The sequence below is a fragment of the Phoca vitulina genome, unplaced genomic scaffold (genome assembly GCF_004348235.1).
Source record: "Phoca vitulina isolate PV1807 unplaced genomic scaffold, GSC_HSeal_1.0 scaffold4, whole genome shotgun sequence".
In the NCBI taxonomy this organism is placed as follows: Eukaryota; Metazoa; Chordata; class Mammalia; order Carnivora; family Phocidae; genus Phoca; species Phoca vitulina.
This window is the reverse complement of record NW_022589707.1, coordinates 40,158,107-40,173,763: the sequence shown is the minus strand read 5'-3', so window position 1 is coordinate 40,173,763 and position 15,657 is coordinate 40,158,107. Positions and strand designations below refer to the sequence as shown.

The window sequence follows — 15,657 nt, the reverse complement described above, 5'->3', positions numbered from 1 at the left end:
CAGACGAAGGCAACTCATTGGGAAGTTAGAGCTGAGATATGTCATACACCCTGCCCTTTTGTGAAAATCTGACTAGTTGCAGTGAGGCATGTCTACATGGGTCTTTCCAGTTTTCAAGAATGAGTTTGGGACCACCACAACCACGACTGCTATTATCCCTTCCTAAGTAAGAGCTGAAAGACCAACTTTCTGCCCCAGTAAAAGCCTGTCCTCTTGTCTTTCCTTTTGCTACTGGAACCAAGTATCCGAAGGTCAGTGCCACACGAGTACTTCTATTTCAGTGTTTACCAAAATGACTTCCTTGGAAAATTTCTCCTGGGAGACAAGCTGCATCGGGCTCACCAGCATCACCAGATCACCTTGGACCTGGCTCAAAATGCAAATTCTGGGCCCCACCTGAGACCAGTTCACTAAGTCTGGGCATAGCAAGTTCAGAAGTGAGGCTGATGCTGCTGGGCTGGGGACTGCATCGTGAAAACCACCGTTCTAAGAATTCCCATTGTCAAGTATGCTCACTGTTTGTTTCATCCTGTTCTTCTCCTGGGGACTCACAACATACATGGACATTTTAAAAAAATTTTTTTTATTTTTTTGAAGATTTTATTTATTTTTTTGACACAGAGAGTGCCTGCACACACACACACGAGAGAGATAGACAGACAGACAGACAGACAGAGCAAGCACAAGCAGGGGGAAGGGCTGGCAGGGGAAAAGCAGGCTCCCTGCTGAGCAGAGCCTGATGTGGGGCTCGATCCAGGACCCTGGGATCATGACCTGAGCCGAAGGCAGACGCTTAACCGACAGAGCCACCCAGGGGCCCCAATACATGGACATTTTAAAGGCCTGAAAAAATTTTGCAAGAAAGAAACTTCATTCAACCCATTATTTTTCTAACTTATTATTTGAACACAGAACCCTTTTCTTTGTGTGGAACAGCTGTTAACATCCCACGAAACCATGACCCATCGTAGTGGAAAGCACTTGAGATTTCTAGACTTACTGGACATGTATCCTTGCCAGGTTACTTTTCTAAGCCTCCATTTCTATCCACCTTGCAAAGTTATGGCGGGTTTAGACATAATTACATGTAAAGGGTCTCGCACTTAGAATATATTTAGGGGCGCCTGGGTGTCTCAGTCGGTTGGGCGTCTGACTCTTGATTGTGGCTCAGGTCATGATCTCATGGTTGTGGGATCCAGCCTTGCATTGGGCTCTGCGCTCAGTGTGGAGTCTGCTTAAGATTCTCTCTTTCCCTCTGCCCCTTCCCTCTCCTCTCTCTCTCTCCTCCACCCTTAAAAAAAAGAATATATTTAATAAATGGAAAGTATGCTTTGTTTAGTTCAAGTCAGAGTTATGTTGACATTTGCCCCACTCACACTCTCTTTTGGACATTTTGGATGTGTCCAAAGATTTTTTGAAACTTGAGGCCCATAGTTTCTGTCTTCAAGTGAGCAGATCTTCTTAATATGGATATAATTGAGTCAGCATTCATTGTTCTGTAATTATCAAGGGGAATGTTTTCATGATGAAGAAAAATGACCGGCAGGATAGTTTTTGAGGATGCTGTGACATCAAGAGTGTTTAGCATTTCAATTCTAAATTATGTGAAAGTCGTTTATAAGCCTCAATGTGCTATAAAAATGAGTGACTGATTATAATTATTATACCTTAAAAATGCTTTAGATTTAAAAAAAGAGGCTTGCCATTGCAGAATAGGGTGTTTCTCACTTTCCAAGGAAGAATATGGTATTTCTTTCCCTTCTTTGATCATCCTCTGACCATTATCCTTCTGAGAATCTCTTTGGGAGGGGCCTCCATAACTTTAGGGCTATTCTGGGCCTCTTACTTCAAGGTTGGACCCCAGGGAGACAATGAGAGGATAGAGCATCAAACGACTTTGCAGTAAGTCCCCATAATCAAGGAAACAGTCCAGTCATTCTGAGGCAACAGACCTGGGGGGGTGGGCGGGTGCGAGTTCTCTGGAAAGGCAACGGATTCCTGGTGAAGAACATGGACATATGGGAGTGACTCTAAAGCTATGGTCTGGAGCATGCAACTGGTTTCTATGACTGAGTTGTGTGACCAGCTAGCCTCCTGGAAGGAGATCTCCACCCCAGAATGCAGGGAAGGCATGAACAGACTGCAAGGCTCAGTGAAGCCAGAGGCCCAGGGAGTAGACTTCTCAGCACGGCTCCCTGCAGGGATCCCTATTGGCAGGAAGAAAAGGGTGGATCAGGAAAGTAGGAAAGAAGTGAGGCAAGGGGAAAAAAAAAAATCACAGATGTCCCAAGTTTCCACAATTCAAGTTCCACAATTTTATCAAAAAAATTTTCCATGACTCATCTTGTGACTTTTCCCCAAATTTAATATGATAAAACCACGACTCTAAGTATAATTAAGCTGTAATTACCCAAGAGTGAGAGGGTGGTGCATTTTAATCAACGTCTTCATTCCCTTAACCACCCAATCCAAGGTGGGGAAAAATACTGAACAAAAATTGTCTCTTTTCCTTCTTCCATCCTGACTCTCCCTGCTCCATGGCCCTCTAAGGGGGGGGGGGGGGGGGTGGGCAAAACAGAAAACATTCCAGAATAATTTCCTCCCTCTCCAAAGTAGTGAAATAAAGTGAGAGCCACGTAGAGGGAGCTGGAGGACTGAGGTTTTCTGCTTGTTTGTTAACCCAACTTCAAGCTATGTTTGGCTTCAGCACACTTTGCATTACCTTTCCATATGTTGATCTGCTAGGCAGGTTTCCTTGATGGTGAGGGTATTTGGAACACTTGATAACAACTTGATAATAACTCCTGCTCACTGAGCACCTATTATCTGCCAGGTGCCTTATAGACATTATCTCTTATCCCAATAAGAGGCCCTCAAGCTTTACGGATAAGAAATGAAGCTCCAAAATTCAGTTACTTGTTCTTAGTCACCCAGGGGCAGAGAAGGGATTTAAAATCAAGACGGTCAAATTCCCAGAGGCCCCTCTGACGCTGGAAGGAGCAGTGGTGAAGGTAACAGGAACAAAAGCTGTTCAGATTTGCTGTTATGGCTCGTTAATGCCCTACGGACTGTTTGTCACGGCCTCACAATCCCCTCAACCCTGTTTTCCTCACTACCCCGGATAAGAAGGGTCATGCTTGACCTGGAAGGTGTTGAAAGACCTGCCACTGCGTGCAGCTCATTGAAGGGGACAAGGTTCACCATTGCTGTGACCTGGGAAGGTGCTGTGGTCCAGCTGGACCCCTCTCTGGCCGCTCCAGGGTGGCTTGGGCTGCTCTCCAGAGGGCACGAAGCCATAGCAATGTCAAGGGCTCCTAACGTCCAAGCAGGAAACTGTGACTGAAAAGCTGAAAAAACATATGATCCCATAAAAAGCCGCCTCTGGGGAAACAAGCCATTAGTCAGCCTTATTTATTTATTTTTCCTTCTTGCTGCAAAGTTCAATACAGACGGAGGAGCTGTGATTATCATATAAAAGGCTATGCAAAATTGCCCTCCCTGTATAATGCTGAAGAAAACTTTACCCTGGCCCTTGGCCACGTTGGCTTTGTTTGTGTTCCTCAGATTCTGAATGCTTTGACCACAGTTTTGTCGGAGCACAAGTGTGTCTCAAAATAAACAAGCAGAGTGGGAACTCTCCAGAGCCCCCTCTCATCTCCACCCGCATTTCTGCCTTTTATCCTGTCTGATGACAGAGGCTGGAGGAACAGGGTGGCGGTGGCCTTATTAAGACAAGATCTTCTGCAGGAAAAATGTGCTTAATGAGCTTAGGAAATACCTTGTGGTCATGAAAGAGTAATAAAATTTCCGCTTTCTTGGGCAAGATCAGGAAACCTTGACTGTCCACTCAGTGTTTGCCAGTTTCACTTGGGAATGTACTTTTGGAAGGTCAAATTTTTTTTTTTTTTTAATGCGTGGCAGGAAAGAAGAACAATATAATATTTTGAGGAAAGCCCCATGGTCCATCCATGGATGCAAGATAACCACACCTCCTGTCTTTCAGAGATCTCTTGGGGCTGTTTTGTTTTTCTCTTACCATCTATATTAGTTTGCTATTGCTACTGTAACAAAGTACCACAAACTGGGTGGCTTAGAACAATAGAAATTTACTGTCTCACAGTTCTGAAGGCTGAAGGGCCAAGATCAAGGTGTCAGCAGGGTTGGATTCCTTCTGAGGGCTGTGAGGGAGAATCTCCTGCATGCCTTTCTCCTAGCTTCTGGTGGTTTGCTCCACTCGTGTGATGTTCCTTGGCCTGTAGATTTATCACCCTGATTTCTGCTTTCATTGTCATATGGGTTCTCCGTGTGGGTGTGTCTCTGTCCAAATATCCCCTTTTTATAGGGACACTAATCATATTGAATTAGGGGCCCACCCTATTCTATCTTAACTAGTTACATCTGCAGTGACTCTATTTCCAAATAAAGTCACCTTCTAAGAGACCGGGGGCTGGGACTTCAACAAATGAATTTGGAGAGAGAAACGATTCAACTTGTAACACCATCTGACAGACTTATCCAAGTTCTCTTTTACATAGGAATTCTGAAAGTAAGCTAATAAAGAGGGGTGTGTACACACTAACTAAAAACTGAGGTTAAAACTCTATTGATGGAGGGGTGCCTGGCTGGCTCAGTTGGGGGAGTGGGCAACTCTTGATCTCGGGGTTGTGAGTTCGAGCCCCATGTTTGGTGTAGAGATTACTTAAATAAACAAATAAAAACCCAAAAAACTTTATTGGTGGAAAATTACTGGTTTAATTTGAGACTCCAATATTTGCTTGTGAAGCAGGGCATTGTAGGGTTTGGGGGAAGGCAGTGCCATGTTGTGAGACAGTCAGATGGTCCTAAGGAGAGATCCATGTGGTCAGGAACTGAGGCTTTCTGCCAATACAGCTGTATAAATGACCCATCTTGGAAACATCTTCCAGCTCCAGTCAAGCCTTCAGATGAGTGCAGCCCCAGCCAATGTCTTGACTGTAATCTCATGAAAGATTGTGAGCCAGACCACTCAATTACATCATTATTGAATTCCTGGAAAGAGAAACTGTGAGGTTACAAATATTTATTGTTTTAAGAAACTAAGTTTGGGGGCAATTTGTTATGCAGCAGTAGAGATTTAATATAGCACCCGCTACCCCAATCCTGGAGAAACAAAACTGTATTTCCGTGGTGAACAGTAACTTGAGCAGCAGGATTGTATAATGGTAAGAGCACAGAGTTCTGAGCCAAGCTATCTGTGTTCAAATCCCAGCTTCTACCAGATGTGTGATCCTGGGGTGGGAAGATAACACTTAGGACATGAACTGTCTTATAGTTGAATTAGGGTGCATGTTGAAAGGGGCAACCTTTCAGAACTTGCATAATGAAGGTAAGACTGGGCTTTCATAACCTACCTTCTTCAACCTTGGTAAATATGTGAACATAATAAACGTTAGGAGGAAAAGTAACTGTCCCTTGTTACAGAGGAGATACTGAGACTAGATAGCTTGTTCAAGGCTATAACACACGAGAAAACAGTAATTGCCACATCAGTCCCAAAAAAGTGTCTATCCTTCTTTCCTTTCATTTATACCTACACTTTACGTGGAGATGGTGACCCAAGTCATACTGTCAAGAATTCCTATCAGAATGTGCCACAAGGATTTCCTAAAGGACGATGTGTTTTAAACTCTACTTGATAAAGAAGTTTCCCATTCATAATTTCTAAAAGGCTAAAGGATATTTTTATAGGATTTGAGCTCTGCATTTTACAAGGCGTTTTCTAAGAAGCCTTCAATGGGCTTAGTCATGTACTGGGCAGAGACATCCTCCTCTTCTGTTCTAAAGGACCTTGGAATTCCTACTCCTATTTTTACTTCTTGGTACAATAACCAAAGCTGAGTATATTGTGTGGTGCCCATCCTGAGCCAAAGCCCCAAGAGGTTCATCTTCATCTTCTTGCTCCTCCCTCCCCTCCCCCTCCTCCTTCTCCCCCTTTTCTCCTTCAGCTCCCTCTCTTCTCTCTCTCCTCCTTATCCTCCTCTCCCCTTCATCTTCCTCCTTCTCCTAAATGATGCTACTATATAGGCTGGGTCAATATCTCTTTTAAAAATTAAAAAACAAGTGTAAACATTTATGAGTCACAATGACAGGTCCCATTTGGGACTCTAACATTTGCTTTCAACACAAGGTTTTTCAGTTAGTTCTGAAACTAACTGAAAACTAACTGGCGACCCAGATCCTGTCACTCAACCCTGGAAAAGCAAATCTGTATCTGCTTTGTGAACAGTATTATCCTGACAACCTCTGGTGAAAAGAATCCTAGACCAACAGTGCCTTGGGCCTCAGGGATAGGAATTTCTAGAAGAAAAAAAAAAGGAAAAAAGAAGAAGAAAAAGGCATTTTGATCCAGTTGCCCTTCATATTATTGTCTCCCTGTCCAATTTGCTAGAGAATTTCCCACCGGCTTTTGGCTTGTTCTCAAATTGGAGTGCAGTCTTTCAGAGATTACTCTGTATGCTAAGAGACAAGGAACTCTTTATTAAACAGAATGGGGAGGCCCTGGCTTCTAGGAAGGGCAGATGGATGCTCTGGCCTCCATGTCATAGCCCCACCCTGCTCCTCCCTCCAGAGCCCTCTCTAGGCCCTTCCCTCTCCCAGTGGAAGGGGAAGGACAGTGTGGACCCCTTTACTTAGGGGAAGCGAAAACACTGTTGTAAGCTAACTAGCAATTAAGGCAATCCCTCCCCTAATTGGGGCACCTCTCACTGAACTATTACTGCAGCAAGATAACATTTCCAGTCGCGCGTTACAGTATAAGATACGGTACTCCTTCTTTACCCACTTTTCTCCAACTTTGAGAATTTTCAAACAAGAGTAGAACTCTCAGATAATACTTTCTTCTCTTCACGTCCACTTCCTCTTTCACTTCTCTTGCTTTTCTTCACTTAACGTTTAACTGAAAGGCCTGAATTTTCCAACACCATCTTCATTATCATCACAACCACCATTTACATAGTGCTTCCATATGAATTCATTTCCTCCTCACAACAACCCTAAGAGGCAGGTGCTACTGTTTCCCCCAATTTGGAGATCAGAAAACTGAGCAACAGAGAGACCAAGTCCTTTTCCCAGGGCCACACAGCTCCTAAGTGGCCAAGTCCACTTTTGAACTCAACTGGTCTGATGCTGGAGTCCGAGTTCTCAAGCCCCTGATGTCCCACGTCACTTCCATTTTATTACTTCTTTCTTTTTAGAAATTAATTCTTCCCTAGCAGTTTGTTTCTTACCAGAGGGCTTCTGTGCTGCAGCTCCCATTTGAGGTTCCTCCAGTCCTGGGTGAATGAGTGAGATATGGTGAAGCCTCTGGCAGCAGTGGGATCCCCCATCCATCCCCTCTTCACAGTCACGCAGGGGCAGCCATGCCAGGAGCACTGGGTCACTCTGATTTGATAACAAACTCACATCTCTCTGCAGGAGTACTCATACTCTTGGGCTAACTGTGTAGGCTTTGTCCCCTGCTGCCTGTAAATATCCAAGTCCTCTGTAGTTCAGCTGTTTTCTTTAGGAAAAGAGAGGAAGGGAGGAAGGATGGAGGATGGAAAGAAGAGAGACAGGGAGGAAGGTAAACAGTAAGGGAGGAAGAGGAAAGAGAAAGGAAGAGAGAAGGAAGAAAGGAAGAAAAGAATATTCAGTGACATGGTGACCATGAGTTTCTTAGGAAGGCTCTTCTTTCTGCCCTCCTATGCGTGGTCATTTCTGCAGCATGCTTCTTTTTCTCCTGGGTTGGGCCATACTAACTCTGTCCCACCGAGATTTTACATTTGGAAGACTGGTCATGTTCTTTAGGTTTCCTATCTAAAAAGAAGGAATGAGGAAAAAAAATGTTGAAACACATCAGACCTAATCAAGATTCCAAGCCCGGAACTGTGAATGGGTCCCTCCAACATCCTGAGTCTTTCTTCGGAGAGCCAAAGTGTTTATTGTCGCGATTTACTGCTCACAGAATGTCTTGATTCCCATCCGTGTTAACAGGCAGCCTGCTGGAGAAACCAGCAGGCCAGGGCTCGGAAAGCACCTGGAGCTTAGGGCTCCAGAGGGCACTCTTTGTAGCTTCCCTCTTTCTATGTCAAAGACACAGAATAGTTTCAAGAGAAGAGTGGGGAATGTGTGCCTGTAGACTTTGCAGAGGCTCTCCAACATGGCGTCCGTATTTCTCCATTCCCTCTCAGGGTCTGCTGCACCTTCCTTGGCTTCTCTTCCACTCCATCGTGAGGTGCGTCTCTCTCTGGCTTGTTGTCTTTGCTGCCTGCCTGCCAAGTCCTGAATTCCCTTCCAGCTCTGAAACTCCGTAATTCTAGTGGTGGGAACTCTGTCTCTGCTGTTTCCAGGCCTGATCCAGCTCAGACCTCAAGTTCCTTGCAACGGGATTTGACAGCTTCATGAGGCCGCAGTGTGCTGGTCTGAGCAGCCTGAGGTTTGTGGAATCACTTCATGAGTAAGGTTCACTTCTGGCATTCCAGTTCAGAGACAGTCATCCGTCTTAAATTTTAATGTTATTAATAGTATTAGTACCATTATGAAGAGTATCTACCACTGGTTTCTTAACATTTACCAGGTGCGGAGTATATATGAATTGCTTGAGAGTGTTACTTGTTGCCCATGTAGTAGTATTTACACACAAAGTCTTGTTTAGTTTCACTTAATCCTCGTAGTGTCCTAAAAAGTAGCTACTCCATGCCCATTTTACAGATGGGACTGAAGCGCAGGGCAGTTGAGTAACTTGCTTAAGGTCAGTCCACCAGCAAGTTGAGAAATGCGAAGTCTGACTACTAAGCCTGGCTCGTTTTTCTCTGAAGCCAGTACTGCTGTTACCTATGTCACCGTACCTCCCAAACACTAGCTGTGTGTGTCACGACTGTGCTGGACGCTTAACAGGTACACTTGGATTTAATCCTCAGAATCATCTTGCAAGTTGGGAGGATTAGCTCCATTTTTCAGGCGAGGAAGCTGAGATTTAGAGAGGTGGAAAATGGCCACTCTGGTATAGTCACTGAAGTCCACTAAATGTTTAGAACAGCCCTGAATTTCACCACCAAACCGCAAAAGGGGTTTCTATAACATGCATTTAAAGACTTTCTGTTTTTCAGCATAGCAGAGTGTCTGCATTTATTTTGAGCACATGGTTGTTGAAAATTATACCCTGAGACAGTTAACCTGATGTGGATGCCTCAGAATGGACATGGAGAAGATGCAGACTGCTGGGGTTACTTGGAGGGGGTCGAAACACAATTTAAAGATGGGAGGGGCAACGGAGGCAGAACTGAGGATCTGCTTGATGTTCCTGTCAGTGAAGAAGTGGGAAAGATTAGTGAGAGAAACATGAACTCACAGCAAAAAGGTTCTGTTTACAAATCTTGAGACTTCACAACTCATCTGTTGGACGCAGAAAGTAGACAGTAGTCTGTCATGAGAAAGGAGACCTGAATCTCAATGTCAAGCCTCCTACATCACACTCAATATATTCACATCTTTCTGTTTCTCATTCAATCTTTGTTTCAGGTAAGCAGTTTGGGGTGCAGTTTGGGTTTCTAACCATGCATCCCTTAGCTTGATGTACAGGAAGGTTTAGACCTTTCACTAATAAATCCCTGTAAATGAATGTGGCCAAGTTCAAGTAAAACATTTTTAAATGTCACTTAAAAAATACTGGGGAAAAAAAAAATCTATATGTCGCCTCCATGGTTCTTTAACTCATTTCAACTAGGCCCATGGACCCTGTCCTTGCCGCAGTCTCTCACATTGCTGTTTCCTGAAAGTATTTGTAATGGAGCTAACGTCATTTGCTCAGCTGTAAATCCTCTATTCTGGGCGCTATGTAAGTATTCAGAGGGACATTTTGGTTCAAATGCCAGTGTTTTGCTTTAAAGAACAGTGAGCAAAAATAGACTTTGGTTTTTAAAATTTAAAGCCAAGATAAAGTTAGAGGTGATGATGGACTGGAAAAAGAAAGACGCCTGACAGGTATATCTTGTTTTTCTCGAGAGCTCAGCTATGTGACAGTTACTGTTCTGAGCGCGTTTGTGTTACTTCTCATAAACGAAAAACAGAAAGCAAGCAACAGAGCATACCTATCAGACAGATGCTACTGTCACCCCCATTTTACAGATGAGGAAACAGAGGAAGAGACAGATTAAGCAGCACGCTCAGAGTCACGTAGCTGCTCAGTGGTAGAGCTGGGATTTGAACTCAGGTGAGCCTCACTCTAGACTGGACACTGTCTTTACCGTGAAGGAAAGAAGACCCCTGTATCATTCTGGGCCACCCCTTACTGAAGAAAATTTTATTTTGCAAGAAGCCCATAGGAAACAGCAGTGCCCCAGCCTCAGCTGACCTGTGCTGATTCCTGCGTCAGTTTTTTAAAAGACTTCGTGCTGACTATAAATAGGTTACAAATTCATAGAATGATCTAGCCTTTGGCCCCTCTAGCATTTGGAAAGAGCACTGAATCTGGAACCTGAGGGCTTGTATTCAAATTCTCACTCCATCCATCACTGTCTACTGGAACCATGGACAAATCACCTAAATTGTTAAGTATCAATAACATGGGCAACAGTAATATTTCTGTCTACTTCACAGAGTCGCCCTGAGATGAAATGAGAACTCTTCTCTGTCTCTAAAAACTCTCCTATAGTCCACAGAGATTGAGGGAAAAGAGTGAAGTCCAATATCATCACAGTTCTCAGACCTTATAAACTTTAAAGGGATCTAGATGTCATGTCTTTCCTTGATATCTGGGGAGAAAACTTAAAACTAATTTACACTCATTGGAGCTAAGGAGAAAACTTGGCTTTGGATTTTAATTTCCTTTTAAGTAAAATCCAAGTATTCAAAGGTAGATTTTGCCACACACAGTGGCATCGTAAGTGTTCCTGTCTGCCTGAAAATGCTTGTGGCTACTCCAAATAATGATTCCATAATCGTATTTTAGCAGTGGCCAGCTATATTTATACCCCTCCTTTGCAAAACAACATCTCCAAACGCTGGGGGAAGAATATATCTTCTGTCTCCATCTGTCAAGATTTTCTGTTTTTTTGGTGTCAATTTTATAAATTCTGATTATCTCAGAACTCATCCCTTTAAATAAAATTTCAAACTGGGGCGCCTGGGTGGCTCAGTTGGTTGGGCGACTGCCTTCAGCTCAGGTCATGATCCTGGAGTCCCGGGATCGAGTCCCGCATCGGGCTCCCTGCTCAGCGGGGAGTCTGCTTCTCCCTCTGACCCTCCCCCCTCTCATGTGCTCTCTCTCTCAAATAAATAAATAAAATCTTTAAAAAATAAATAAATAAATAAATAAATAAATAAAATTTCAAACTTATTGGCATAAAGTTTTAGAAAATATCCTCTTTTTATCTTTTTGTTGTCTGTGGCATATGTAAGCAGTGTCCCCCTTTTTATTTTTGATATAATTTATGCCTTCTTTTCTTTTCCTTAAAAAGTCTTGCTAGGGGTTGATCAATTTTATCATTGTTTTCCAAGAATCAAGCTTTGGCTTTGTCAGTTTTCTTAGTTGTATATTTGGGTATTTCACTGAGTTCTACTTTTATTTTCATTAACTTTCTTCTACTTCCTTTGAGTGTAATTTGCCCTTTTTTGGTAACTTTTTTTTTTTTAAGATTTTATTTATTTATTTATTTATTTATTTGTTTGAGAGAGAGAGAGTGAGCCAAGAGTCGGATGCTCAATTGACTGAGCCACCCAGGCACCCCATTTTTGGTAACTTCTTGAGATGGATACTTAGATCATTGAGTTTTTAGCCATTCTTCCTTTCTAATTATACAGTTAAGACTATGAATTCCCTTCTAAGCACAGGTTTAACTATATCTCGTGAGTCTTGATATATTGTAACTTTTATTATCATTCAGTTAAAAATATTTTCTAATTTTTACTGTGATTTTATCTTTAACCCTTGACTTATTTTAGAAGCATATTATTGCAGGTCCAAATGCTTGGGAATTCTCTACTCATCTTTCTGTTATTGGTTCTAGTTTAATTTCATTGTGATCAAAGAGCACATTCAGTATAATTTTAATTTTCTGAAATTTGCAGACACTTGCTTTATGGCTTGAAGCTAATAACCTGCTATTGCATTTTACTTGAACAGTTTTCCTCGGCTATCTTTTAGTACCCCTACTGGAAAAGTTATTGTATATACCACCGGCAAGTTGCTTAACCTCTCTGTGCCTCAGTTTTTTGTTTCTAAAATGGAGATAATAGTAGTGTCTTCCTCAAAGTGGTTTACATTAGATTTGGTAACATATTAAAAGTTTTTAGGATGGTACCTGGCCCATAGTAGGTACTCAGTAAATGTTAGGGATTATTAATTAATTAATATTATTACTGGTTATTATGTTGGATTTAATATAAATATCCCCTGCCTGTCTGTAGTACACTGAGCCTGTCTGCTCTCATTTGCTGTTAAACTGTAAGGCATGTGTTTTGAATATTGTTTAAGTCTTGCAGCATTCTGAAGAGGTAGGTACTATTATTATCTGTGTTTTACAAGTAAGAGGACTGAGTGCAAACTAGGTAAGAGACTTGAATGGGAGTCTCTGTTTCTCAAGATATTAGCAGCAACCTGTCCTCTAATTCACATCTATATTCTTAGCTCATATTTTATTCCAAACCAATAAAAGAAGTAATAATTTTGCAATCACGTATTTTTGTGATTGACATCTTTGTGAGGTGTTCCCCATGGATGTCTACATCCTTCAGGCCAGAGGGAGGTCTCTTCCCTAATTGGCAGGTTAGCCTCACCTCAGCTGCTCAGTTTTAGTCTGAGAAAAGGCAGAGTCCCAGTGAGCTGAAAATATGTCCAGGTTCCCAGCCTTTAACATCCTCCAAAGGCAAAACCCACCGTCATCAGCTTGTGGGAACTCAACAAATGGTGGTTGATGGACCGTCATGGTATCGTTCTGAAAATAAGCACAGACATTTTTGGTTACCAGCCCACCGTCACCAAGTCGTAAAGCAAGTGAAATCAACATTCTTTCCCATTCATTGGGCATAAATTGTTATGGCTGTTTCCAAGGATGCATGGTACATGTGTAATGTGGGGGTCTTTCAAGGGAAATTTGACATCAAGCCGAGTCTTGAGAGACCAGTTTGTATTTTCAAGGAACACTGAAGACTTTAACATATTTTATAAAGGGCATTTCCAAAACCCTATTGGTGCTAGTTTTGCAACCTATTTTATAATTATGGAGTACCTAGTCTCTTACCTAGCATGATTTCAAAGGGGCTGGTATCATTCTTCTGAGTATCCTGAATCTCCCTGGATGCCTTTTAATTGCATAATTTTATTCCTTTAGCATGTCACCTTGATACTTTGTTTATTGGTTCTAATGCACAATCCCTTGGGAAAGGTAACATTAAATTTCATTAATTGTTCATACTGTGGGTGAATGAGTTTTTGATTGGCTCCTAAGAGCATGTTTTGGTTTAGATTGAGAAGGGGCTGGGTGACAGGGTCCTGTAGTCCTGAGGCTGGGCATGGGATAGCAGAGGAGGCTTCATGTTTTGCCTGCAGCTGCCACTCTCCACATCCTACCGCACATCCAAATGCCATTTAGTTAGATAATTGCTCTAAGCCTTCAGCAGTACCACCGTCATTGCCATTGTCACTAAATTCTGTGTTTATATAACAGACTGCTCTTTTTCTGGTTCTTCGACTGGTTGCACACAGGTATTCCTTCCTGGTTTTAGACAGCTCTTAGGGTTGTATCTGGTGTTAATGGCAAAGAAGACTTGAGAACGGGAAAGTAAGGCAGGATTTTAAGAATGTCAGTAAGAACTGTTATAATGGAGGAATCTACAGCTCTTTCTCCCTCTGCCATGATACTCAGGAGCACATGGTGGAACTTCTCTTGGTGGACCCAAACTGAGCCCACCTGGCAGATTAACTGACACTCTTCATTCTCTCTTTAAAACAAATCTGCTGATGCCCACGACACCTCGAATGCTTGCAACCACCAGCTCTTTAGTGTGTGTACCAGACATCAGTTGTATTTATTTTCAAACTGTCGTTGCTCGTTGTACCTGGTTTTGTAATGCCATAACTTAATTAAATAATGTATACATGAAAAAAATATGAGCACGAAAGGAAAGACCTAATTGGAATGCTTGCAAAGAATACAGGAGAATCTCTTAGAAATACTATCAGATTGAGTATGGGCAAAAACTATCAGAGCTTGTGAATGTATTTGTGGAAATATAGAGAGGTTCTGCACTCAGGAATGTTTCCCAGTGGCCTTTGAGTTCTCACTGTACTGTTAAAAGTCTAAAGCTAGAAATCATAGACTATACATTCAGGGTGTGGTTTATGCGAGAAAGGATATGCCGAATCCCCCCCCCCCCACCCACAGACCCACACTCAGAAAAGGCATTGGCCCTACATCAGAAGATTGGCAGTGCATGTGTGTTTATACATTTTAAGTTAACAAGATGCTTAAAGTATACACCTATCATTTTTAAGGTTCTTCCCCCTTTATTCAACTTTTTAATCAACTAATCAACTACTACTCTCAATGGCTTCTACTGTAGTTAAAAAACTCCTTGCTGTTCTCTTTATGTTGAACTCAAAAGTTGGCATTATCTTGATCCTTCTTTCTAGTTTCTCCTGAGAATCCTATGATACAACCATGATTCTTAAATTCTTAGTGTCTCTCTTAAGGCTATTTATAGTTTTCACCTATATTATCAAATATGCTTATTTGCTGCTAAATAAAGGTGATAATGCTGCTGGCATTATAATAGGAGCAACATTTGACAAGGGCTCCATTTGTATCTAGACTCTGTACTGAGCACTTAACTAATATTATCTCACTTGATCCTCACAACAACCAAAAGACTAGGTTCCATTAGCATTTCCATTGAACAGGCAGTTGAGCACAGAAAGGGAAAGTAGGTGGCCCAAAGTAACACAATTAGTAGATGGTGGGGCCAGACTCTAACGCAGACCGAATCCATATCATAACTATTGCACTCTTTATTTTTAAGTATCTCAAGTCATTGTTGCTGCTTATTATGTTTATGGCTCCTTTTGGGAGGCAAGGGTGTTGGGGAGCAAAACGGACCACCTGCCAATGTTCCTTTATGTCCAGAAGGTGAGAGAACACTGGTTGTTTCAGACACTGCATTTTCTCTGAACAATTCTGTTAAATCTTGCCAAAGAGACACTGTGGAATATGCAGCATTATGCACTTAGACCAATAATCATTAATGCAGACAGTCATGAGTGCATGCTCGTGTGTGTGTGTGTGTGTGTGTGTGTAAGCACATGTGTGTATATGTGTCCCCTTTCCCTGCTGCTAATGAGGAACTGGCATTTTAGTGCCCTTTTGTGCCACTGTGCTTTTAACTGCTGTTAAGATAAGGAGTAATGTCCCTCCAGCTGTACATAATAGTGTTGTAATTCCATCAAGAGGCTTTGATAACTTCATAAACCCTGACAGAAAAGCTTGAGTGGATTTTCATGTCACCATAACACCAAGATGGAATTACAGCCTTAATTTACTGGGTGTACATTTTGGGGGGTACATTACTTAATGTTTAATCCTGTTAAAAACAAATCAGCTGATGCCATCTGGCTGTTTCCACTTCATAGCGGCATCCCAGCCTCCC

The 15,657-nt window shown here is 42.2% G+C and overlaps 1 protein-coding gene across 5 annotated transcripts in view; it reads left to right on the top strand.

The window, feature by feature from the left end:
* Window positions 1-15,657, top strand: part of CREB5 (cAMP responsive element binding protein 5) — a 458,616-nt gene that overhangs the window by 178,043 nt on the left and 264,916 nt on the right. Inside the window, exon 1 of one of the 5 annotated variants that reach the window (XM_032401879.1) lies at window positions 8,374-8,452. The exons of the other annotated variants lie outside the window; for them this stretch is intronic. The gene's annotated coding sequence lies outside the window, so the exon portion shown is untranslated. Of the gene's footprint in view, window positions 1-8,373; window positions 8,453-15,657 lie in introns of those variants that run through there. 5 annotated transcript variants of the gene reach the window in all.